This window comes from Hordeum vulgare, chromosome 5H (assembly GCF_904849725.1).
Source record: "Hordeum vulgare subsp. vulgare chromosome 5H, MorexV3_pseudomolecules_assembly, whole genome shotgun sequence".
NCBI classification, from domain to species: domain Eukaryota; kingdom Viridiplantae; phylum Streptophyta; class Magnoliopsida; order Poales; family Poaceae; genus Hordeum; species Hordeum vulgare.
In genome coordinates, this window is record NC_058522.1 from 469,250,943 (window position 1) to 469,261,981 (window position 11,039).

Sequence of the window (11,039 nt, forward strand, 5' to 3'; positions counted from 1 at the left end):
CTATTATCGGGGATGATTTGCCATATACCGATGTGAGTCATGATGTCCCGCGACAGACGGTACGACGATCATCACAAGATATATATCAAGGTCGAAGCGCACATGATCAGGTTATCTCTTTGCCACAATTTGAGGGTAGATATAAACCGGATTTGTATATTGATTGGGAGATGGAGGTAGAGCAAACCCATGATTTTTCCGAGCATAAGAACATAAATGACGTGACTAAATGTTTTGTCGGGTTTGCTTTAGTTTGGTGGAGAACTTATTGTCGGGAAAACATTGATAATAGACCTACTATTTGTAAATCTTTAAAACTTGTTATACGCAATCAATTTGTTCCTTCATATCATGCTCGTGAATTTCTTTGAAAATTGCAAAACTTAGCACAAGGCAATAAAACTGTTGATGAATACTATGATAGTTTGTGTACTGCTTTGCTTTGTCTTGGATTAGAAGAATGTGAAGAAGCTACCATGAATAGATTTTTAATGGGATTAAACCGTGATATTTATGATATACTCATGCACAAAGAATAGTATTCCTTAAATGATTTGTTTTATCTTGCTTGTCAAGTTGAACAAAAAATTAATAGTCGTGCACATCAAACAAGCAAACATGCGTTTCCATTTTGTGCACGAAGTTGTGTCCCACTTGCTTTTTCTTGTGCCAAACATACTACGGTTGTTCCACCTGTTTCTTTGGGATTTGTACCACTTCCGTCTTGTGACATGATGCCATCAACCATGCCTACATATTCTGAGTCAACCATCAAAGGTACTAAGGAAGGTAATGAATCTCCCCTTCCACATGAGATTGTTCCATGTCATGTCGTATTAAAAGCTTCATGTGTTAAGTGCGATGAAATGCCATCTATTTTAATTACGCCAGTTTTTATGGATAATTGTTTGGATAAATCATGTTTACAGCCAACAGAAATACCTATTTTTTGCGTGGACCACCTGCTAAAATTGCTCCTCTCATTGATTTGTGTGCACCTCATGAATTAATGGCTACCGATATTAACACATGTGACTTGATTGTTCAATCCGGTTTGGATCACATCCAATTGATTAAACACATGTTTGAGTTGCCTAAAAAGTGTTTATGCTCCAAAATTTACTTTTAACTTGATTGAAGAGAAATGCATAGACAATGAATTTTTAGTGCACAGAATTTGCATCACATGTGATGATCTTACTAGGTTGAAAGAGAATATTAATATGACAATGCTTGATGATTTTAATATGACCCCAACAACGTTGTTGATTACATTTTGAATAGCATGTCGCATGATTGCTTATCTACACGTGCTAATACGTACATTCCTATTATGTGTCTACCTATATTGGGATGGTTTAATCGTGAGCCTTACAAATCAGGTTATATGAATATATGCTTTATTTATGATGATAATTCTTTCGATTTTCATCTCATAAGACATGGTTATTACTCATGTAACAAGACATTAACAGTGCAATAATGGAGAGTAATTGAAATGGATGACTTGTACATTTACAATGTACTAGTTGAATGCCCGGACGTTGCCACGGGATAAAAAAATATTACTACAAGAATATTAGAATGTAAAGTGTGTGCAACAACTTAGTATTTGAATACCCGTGCGTTGCCATGAAATAATATATATATCTATTGTAGAAGGTCATATGTCTGCACCCACATGTTTCTTTCTGCAAGCAACATATCTCCAACATCCCGTGCTCTTCAAGGAGAGAAGTTCCTCTTCCTCCTTCCTTCATTTCCATGCCAAGAAGATCTTTGTTGCTTCATTATAGTTTTAGAGTAATTTAGTTGTGAATAAAACTTCTACACTCCAAAGCCATGTGCACATGTTATACCACGGAGATTGTAGTATGATGTCCTCTTTACCGACCCCTGCACTCTTTTGGATACATAAATGTTGTGTTGGGCCTTTGTCTTCGGTGTCAACCTACTTAACATCTTTTTGTAGTCGTCCGAGTCCACATCGATCCACCATTGTACCAAGGTTTTCATATACTTTGACTAATCTCCTCTATTGCCGTTTCTCGAATACTTCAGGAAATCTCCAATGCCACCTCTGCTCCTCCTATACTTCAGCAAATCACCAACACCACATCCATTGTCCTTTTCACCAATCATGTACTATGTCTAGCTTCTAGACATTCCCATTTTAAGCTCGCTCGCCACACAGAGCAAAGATTTTAGGCAAATCAGCCGATTATTGGAAAGGGATATTATTGAAAACCTTCAATCTCTTATCAAATATGAGCTTTGTTGCTAATTTTAGGGTACAAGTTTGGTCTAGCTGATTGTCATAATATAAAGAGTATCTGAACAATCATAATTGGTAGTTTTCGATAGGCAAGCCAACCAAGTTCGTTGTGCATACTACAAACATTTGCTACCGGAGCAAATTTGAGTCTGGATAATCCAAAAATGTATGTAAAATAAATAACAAATATGCATGGTCTCCCTTAAAAGGACTTAGCACACATTCAAAACATTATGAAAAATTACAAAAAGATATGTATGCATGTTCTCTTCAAGAATTCGTCAACAAATGTCATGCACAAACAATGAACTGAATCTGAACCACATACATATATGATAACTTTCTTCTCTTCTTGCTCTGCTTCAATTCTAACAAGTCTCCTCTTTTTTCCAACTTTGGCATACACCACTTCATGTCAGGTGGGGGCATCTATATATGCTTACATTGTCCGTGTGAAAGAGGTGGATTATTAGATAATATGCAAAATAATCTACAATCAGAACAGAAAAAGCAAACGCTTGCCAAGATTATCATTTCTCTGAATGTTCTCCAATCTAATACAACTATCATTTCTCTGAATGTTCTCCAATCTAATACGACACAGAGAAAATACCATAGAATAGAATGATCAATATGCTTGTAACAAGAGTACCCGCTATCCTTAAATCATACTTCTAAAGATAGGAAAATAACCTCAACCTCAAGCATGATGGTTTGCTTAGAAAAAGCTATATCAACCTTAATGGTCAATACTAATCCCAGCAGTATGATGTTTCAACGAATGGATGGAGATGCAGTTTCCCTCCTCGCTACTGGCCAAATCCGAACAGCCTGCTGTTCTTGCAAAAAGGTCAGCCAAAACTTGAATTGCTGAAACTGAGATGGAAAGCTGCATATCTAGTTATTCGAAGAACATATGAACCTAACTTAGCTTCAAATTTCTCACAAATTAAGCATACCTTGTTCTACAGGCTACATACTAATATACAGAAGCTAAATACATTACGCGAGCCTTTGAGTCGACTGACCAAAAAAGCGGAGGCGTGTCGCTGCAGCCAGGTAGTTCCACCAGCTCGACGTCCTCATCATTGTTGTCCTCCTCTTCGTAGAATTCTTCAATGAATATGGCATCATCGGTGTCGCCGCTAGGAGAGTGGTGGTACCAAAGGAAAGGAGCGGAGGCGTGTCGCTGCAGCCAGGTAGTTCCACTGCTTGCTTTGCATGAAAAAAAACAAATGGGAACATATTTAGATTTCAGAATACAATAAGTTTGAGGCTCGTATTAAAAAGTAACTCGTATGCCCTTCGTTTGCTCTTGTTGGAGAACGTTTCAAGGGATTTATGAAGAACTTTATCGTTTCCAAAAAAAATGTGGTTATTTTGGAAAGCAAAATATCAAATTACTGTTGAAAAAATACAAATAGATTACATGTTTACACTTAGTTTATCCATGGATCAGATTAAAACTCTAGTAAAAATAACAACACACATTCATCTATGAACAGATTAAGAGAATTAAAACATGATAAAAAATTGTATCACCCCATGAACTATCCCACGCTTTGTATCTTTGCAAATCTCCACCAACTCTTTCCTTTTTGAGTGCATAGCGTCTCCTGTTCACAAAAGGGTGCATCAAGAAGTGATTGATCAGACAAATAATTGATGGCACGTGTTAAATATTCTACACGGATTAAGTCCGAAATAGTGGACGGCTACAAAATAAAGATTTTGCACAGTATCCAAGTATAGTGTTGAGAGTCTGGACCAACCATTTTTCCTCTATGCTGAAACGACTGCAAGAAGCAAAACAAAATGAGGGCTTCTTCTTTCCCCTCAAGCTCTTGCATGATTAGACAACCATTGATGCTATGGTTTCCATGATAGTTTCACCACAAAACCATGGAGACGCTACAGATTTCAAGCAAGACACACACCAAGAAATTGCACATGCCTTCATTTGTCCTTGCTCTTGTGCTGCTCATCTCCTTGGACTCTCTCACCATCTCCTGCACGGAGCAGGAGAGGGGCTCCCTTCTCCAGTTTCTCGTCGGGCTCTCGCAAAACGGTGGACTCGCTGCTTCATGGGAGAACGGCACGGATTGCTGCAAGTGGGAAGGGATCACCTGCAGGCAAGATAGGACGGTCACACATGTCTTGCTGCCTTTTAAGGGACTCGAGGGGAACATCTCATGGTCCCTTGGGATCCTCGATGCACTGCAGCACCTTGATCTCTCTCACAACTCGCTCTCCAGCGGTCTGCCGTCGGAATTGGTGTCGTCCAGCAGCATCACAATCCTTGATGTCAGCTTTAACCAGCTCAATGGAACACTCCACGAGTTGCCCTCTTCGGCCCTGCCCCGGCCTTTCCAGGTACTGAACATCTTAACAATTTATTTACAGGACACTTTCCATCCATCACAATGGAGAATTTGGTCACACTCAATGCTAGCAATAACAACTTTAGTGGGCAGATACAAACTCAACTATGTAGTACCTCACCACCCCTCACTGTGTTTGAACTGTGTTTCAATGAATTCAGTGGAAGCATCCCCCAAGTCTTGGTAATTGCTCCAGGCTAAGAGAGCTCGGGGCTGGATACAACCACCTCACTTGAGTAATCCCAAATGAACTCTTCAATGCAAAATCATTGGAGTACCTGCCATTGCCTAACAATGATTTACATGGAGCTATAGATGGTACAAACATAACCAACCTCAAAAATCTTGTAACCCTTGATCTTGGACGAAACAACTTCAGCGGCAGGATTCCAGTTTTGTAGGACATCTCAAGAAATTGGAGGAGCTCCGTTTGAACAACAACATGTCACGGGAGCTACCATCTGCTGTGAGCAACTGTACAAATCTGATAAAAATTGACCTCAAGAGCAATAATTTCAGTGGAGAAGTTACAAAGGTGAATTTCTCCAACCTGCCAAATCAATCTAATAGTAGAGATGTGTGATCAGGTGGTCCTAAGGAGTAACAAAATTTGGTACATGCATAATAAAGCTAGGCATTTCCATGCCATGATATAGGATCATGATTATTAATATACGTCAAGGTGCAAGTGCAGATGACCAGACCCTAATTGAGCTTCAGCAAATGTGGGCCTGTTTCTGTGATGGGATCAAGGAGTTTAGATCACAGATCAAGACAGTTAGACGGCTGAGATCCAGGAAGACCTGGAGACCATCTTATTTTTCGGGAATGGTGTAAAGGCCAAGCATCCTTTTGCATGTACCCCGGATAGCAAGTCCAATTCTTGGACACTGTACAAAAGGGACAAGAGTTCTCAAAGGGATGTGTCAGAAGAAGAAAAAACTTTGCTTTTTTAATGAAAACTAAAAATAAACACAGAGCCATTATTAAGGTAAAGGGAAACACCGAGAAATGGACAGAACCTCTTTGTATTTTCTTTGTGGTGTACATCAACTTTAGGATGAAATGAAGCTTGATATGTTCATATGGAAAAATGTCAGGGCAGCTACCATCTGCTGTGAGCAACTGTACAAATCTGATAAAAAATGACCTCAAGAGCAATAATTTCACTGGAAAACTTACAAAGGTGAATTTCTCCAACCTGCCAAATCAATCTAATACGATTACCTTCTTCGCAATATGCATAACACGAGTGGCATGGACGATTAGAAGCATCTACTCCGTACATGCCATGTCGAAGGGTTGGCACAGGTCACGAACCGCCGCTTGCTCCTCACGGAACGCAGCCCAAGCCTGATGTACGACCACCGTCGTTGTCCAGGAACAAGCATCCAGCTCAGCATTTTGCCGAATAGCCTGGGAGCATCGCTGCCGAGGCAGCCGCTGCTGCATCGCGGGGACAGATATCGGCGCACGCGTGCGGGATGGAATGAGCGTGAAGCGATGATGCGGCATGAGTACGGTGGCACGAGCAGAGAAGGAGCGACGGGGCGGCCGGCAGGACTAACAACACCACTCCACACTGTATAAGTACTCCACACATACAGAAATGCTCTAAGCACTTGTTTCTTTGAAATCAATACTCACACTTTCAGAGACAAAAATGAAAGTTACAGTGAACCGAGCATAAGTAGAATAAAGGACCACTTTGCTTCCACTCAACATGTATGAGTAGTTAAAATGGTCATGTCCAGTTTGCATTTAGTACTTATTCTAATTGCTATAGAATCATGTATGAGTAGTTAAAATGATCATGTATGAGTAGTTGAAAAGATCATGTAAGGAGTATATGGATGTTCCTTACTGTAAACAAATTATGTCATCCTGGATGCTCCTTATTGTGAATAAATTCAGTCATCCAAAATGTTCAGACTTATCTAACATTTGCAGTCTAAGCAAGCAAGAAATAAATGTGTAGTTGTTCAAGTTTCTAGTTTCATATATTTTAACTAAATTGCAGTAGTAGATGAATGTCACTGTATGAGCAGCAATCTTCCCAACAAAGAAGAAGTCATACAGCAAGTGGAGTTTGCTCCGAAATGACACTTTCTGCACTTCCTATATTATAAAAAAAATCATATTCCGAATCTTGGAGATTATATTTAATCTCGACTCTCTTACTATTAAAAAACGCCTTGCAGCCCATCTTATGCATCGGACTCAAAATATCTTGACTTTGTACATCACTTTAGAAGGGACCAATGTTCTTACCAAGAGCAACTGAATAGACAAAAGCTAATCACTAGTGGGGCAGGGCCTATAGCCCCGGCCCGTAAGGGGCTTTAGTCCCGGTTCAGCAACCGGGACTAAAGGCCTAACCTTTTCGTCCCGGCCCTCTTACACGCCGGGACTAAAGGTGCTCCACGTGGACGCCTCGTAGCGCCCCAGGGGCAGGCCCTTTAGTCCCGGTTCGTTACACGGTCCGGGACTAAAGATTTTCAGATTTTGCTGGCTTTTGTTTTTTTTTTGAATGAAATTATTTTTGGGTTTTAGGGTTTTAGAGTTTAGGTGTTCGGGAGATTAACGTGATGCCTCGTTTTGTGTTCGGGAATTAGTTTTCGTATAATTTAAATAGAAATAATTATGCATATATATATATATATATAAGATTAACTTATCTTACAAGCGATCATATATATACAATTATATACAGATCTGAATTATCGGGACTAGAGCCCGTCTATTCGATTACATGGACGAAGATCAGTAATGGCCCCTAGCTACACTAAATCGTCCTTTGTCATCTATAGCTTCCGTCCTCAGAAATCCCGCAAGCTCCTCTACAACAGCAATCGCGCGTTGCTCTGGTAGGACCTTCGTCCTCATGGCGTGTGCTATATAAGAAGAGGAGATGAATATGAATATCAATCATGCTAACAAAGAATGACGGGTAAAAATAAAGGTGTGAATGTTCATTGCTTACGTCGAATCTGTGCTCCTTGAACTCAGAGGTAAACGTGCGAATGGTCTCGCAAACATAGTATCCGCATAGATGCGTTCCCCGTGGCTGCTGGTCGCACTTTATTACGAGAACGGAATATATATAATCAAAATAATAATCTAGCATCATAAATGTATTGAAAATTAATAGAAGTATATCATACTACTACTTACCTGAGCCGCTCTAAAGGTCAGCTTCTCAGGAAAGTTACCGGGAGTCACGCACTTGAACCGATTCCAAACCCTGCCCGACAAGGATAATGATTTGCTAAGTTTTTCATTAATTGATATATCAGAAAATCATCGAAAGAGACCGATAGAGCGCAAGAATAATTAAAATTACCCTTGGAGCATGTCCTGCAGACTTTGGAACTGTTCCAAGGGTCTCGATAATGGGTCGAAGGCATCAACTCTTCCCTTATCAATTTGAATGTCCAAGAGAATCCAATGGAAGCTGCACATGTATATATATATGTGTGTGTGTGTGTGTGTGTGTGTGTGAGTAACTTATCAGTTACACTTATAAGTGAATGGACACAACAGAGTAAAGACCCTGACCTGAAGTTGTATGGAAACAGTATGTAGTCACAGAAATTTTGATCTCTTAGAAACCTTAGAAGGTTTTCCTCCGTCTCCTTGGGATAATTAGTTAGCGTCGCTATATGTATTTTATCTGGATCAGTAAACCAATATTTATGATGCTCTTACTTTTATACTCCAGACTCTTCATTCTGCATAATAGAGTACAAGTTATATATAGACAATGAATTGAAATAACTAAACAAGTTATATGTAGACAACGAATTGAAAAACTTACACACAATAGCAACTCATAATCGATTTGTCGAGGGCGTCGCCATTGTACATCTAGAAGAGTTCATCAAAGTCGATATGGATTTCTTCGGAGCGGCCGTAGTACTCCTGTGGGACACTCAGCACGATCATCCTTCTCCCATTCTTTGATTCACTTAAGTACCATTTATGCAAGTAACGCATATTTGTTGGGAGATCATCTTTGCTGACCAAAGGCTCTCCCATGACAAACTATGGCTTAGGGGCTACCACAGCCTTGGGTATCCTCTCGTCTTGGGAAGCCAGCAAATTTTCAACCAAGATACCACATTCATCCGCCAACTCCTTTGCTTTTTCAAAAGCTTGCCCCTGCACCGGAGGGGGAACATTCTCGGTTAACACCTTGAGGGGTGGGATCGACTGTTTGGCCTGTTGTACAAGCTGAGGAACGTCTGATTTTTTCTTGCTTGTAGTTGAACTTGATTTGCTCCCACTTGCACTTGCATGTGACCTGCTCTTTTTCACTTCCTTCTGCATTGTGCGTGTATAGTCATCAGGCTTATAGTGTAAGTCATACTGTGATGGAGTGGTTATGAAGTCTTTTGCCCATGCTATGTTCTTCTCGGTGTATTTCGGGCGGGGCTCGGGTTCCTTCCTTTTCATCTGCGAGTCATGTTGTTCCTTTTCTATCCTGGCGTTTTCCTCGGGGGTACGATCATAAGGTCTCATAGGAAGATTAGCATGAGGTATCTTTGGGAGGGGCGACAGTTTGCGCTTTGGGGAGCTCCGTCCCTTAGAAATCGTCGACAAAGCATTCTTGCTGGCACGCTTCCGCTTAGTATCATGTGCGGGCGGCGGCGGAGACGGATGACCCAAGTCCGGCGGCGGTGATCGAGATGGACTCGTGTTGTGCTGGCCGACGTCATGTGGAGGCCTTGGAGGTAATGGAGGTGTAGGTGACCTGCGACGACTCGAAGGCGGTGTTGTCCTTGGGGCCGAGCCTGGAAGCTTGATGTAGTTCTTGTCCCATAGGATGACTCCACCCAGTACTTCTCCGAGTGTCCTCTCATCTTTGGGTCCAGCTATGTCGAGCTCCATATCATTAAACCCCGTCATGATTTCATCCACCCCGACTTTAGCAAAGCCAGCTGGAATCTCACGGCCATGCCAGCGTGCATCAGGGCCAGAAGGTAAAGCTTGTCCGACGGCCACCTTCATGGATATGTTCTTGAATTTCTGATAGAGTTCACATGATGTTGACTCCTTGATTCCATCCACGGGGTAGCCGGGACCACCCTCTATCATTCTTCCTTCATCGTCGGGCGGGGCCTCAGATTCAGCCACGCTGCTTTTCCGCTTAGATGGGGCGCCGGTAATATCAACTGCAGGATCTTCCTGGCGCGGTACTCCTCTAAGCTCATCAATCTGCTTCTGTTGCTCGTTAATCCTGGCAAGCAACTGGTTGAACTTGTCATTCTCCTCATCCTGCTGCCGCTTCTTTGCTCTCTCTCGGCTTCTGTAAGTGTCTTGGTCTCTGGCAAACCGAAGCCACCACGGGTAAGAAGGACCGAAGCCTCGCGTTCGTCCTCCATGTTCGTCATTGCCGAGGACCAGTGTGAGCAAATCTTTCTCTCTATCTGCAGTGAACTTTCTTCTTCCCTCCTTAATTTCTTTCACTATCCTTTTCCAATTCTCCCTGGGTATCCTAAGATTGTCATTGCAGATAAGGTCCCCTGTTGTTTCGTCGTACGACCCATCATGCGCAAGGAACCAATTTCTTGCTCTCAATTCCCACTCATCACGGAGTGGTTCAGGTACGGCGCCTTTATCTATCAGATCTTGCTCTTTATTATCCCACTTTGGGATGGCAGTCTCATAGCCCCCTGGCCCCAGCTTGTGGTGATATTTCTTCTTGTCGGCATTTATCTTGTTCTTTTCTGATAATGCCTGGGCATCTTATGACTCCTTGTACTCTTGAAATGCCTTCCAGTGATTCGCCTGCTTGGCTAGATACCCCTCGAATACTGACACTTTATGTGTCTTCAGATAGTTTTTCCATAGCTTCTTCTTCTAGCTACGAAACAGTTCGGCCATCTTCTTCAGAGTCCACTGCTTGACTTTGGCCCTCAGTTTGTCTGCGGCGTCTTCATTCTCACATTCTGGCAGGTTGAAATGTGACATGAGATCATTCCAAAGATTATCTTTGTACCTTTCGGCGACATAGTCACTATCGGCTGCCCCTTTGCGCTTGTTCCACTCCCGAACGCTGATCGGGACGTGATCCCTAATGAGAACTCCGCATTGCTTCTTGAATGTGTCAGCAACATTCTTAGGAAGCTTGGGTTCGCCCGTAGGAAATATCACCTCAAATGTGTAATGCGTCCGTGCATCCAACTTTCTAGTCGGGCCTCGTTTCGTAGTTTTGCTCGATGTGGAGGCCTAAGAGGGAGAAACATTCGTCAAATGAATGTATATGTATACAATATAGAGCTATCTCCAATATTTTTCACATATTACAAGTGATTGTCGAACTTCATATGTATACCTCGCCGGACTTCTCCTCTTCACCGGCTTCTCCATCAGTGGAGCTA

At 41.8% G+C, this 11,039-nt stretch overlaps 1 pseudogene; it reads left to right on the forward strand.

Moving 5' to 3' along the window:
• Nucleotides 1-3,060: 3,060 nt before the first annotated feature.
• On the forward strand, nt 3,061-5,239 carry LOC123396908 (annotated as a pseudogene).
• The last annotated feature ends 5,800 nt before the right edge of the window (nt 5,240-11,039 follow it).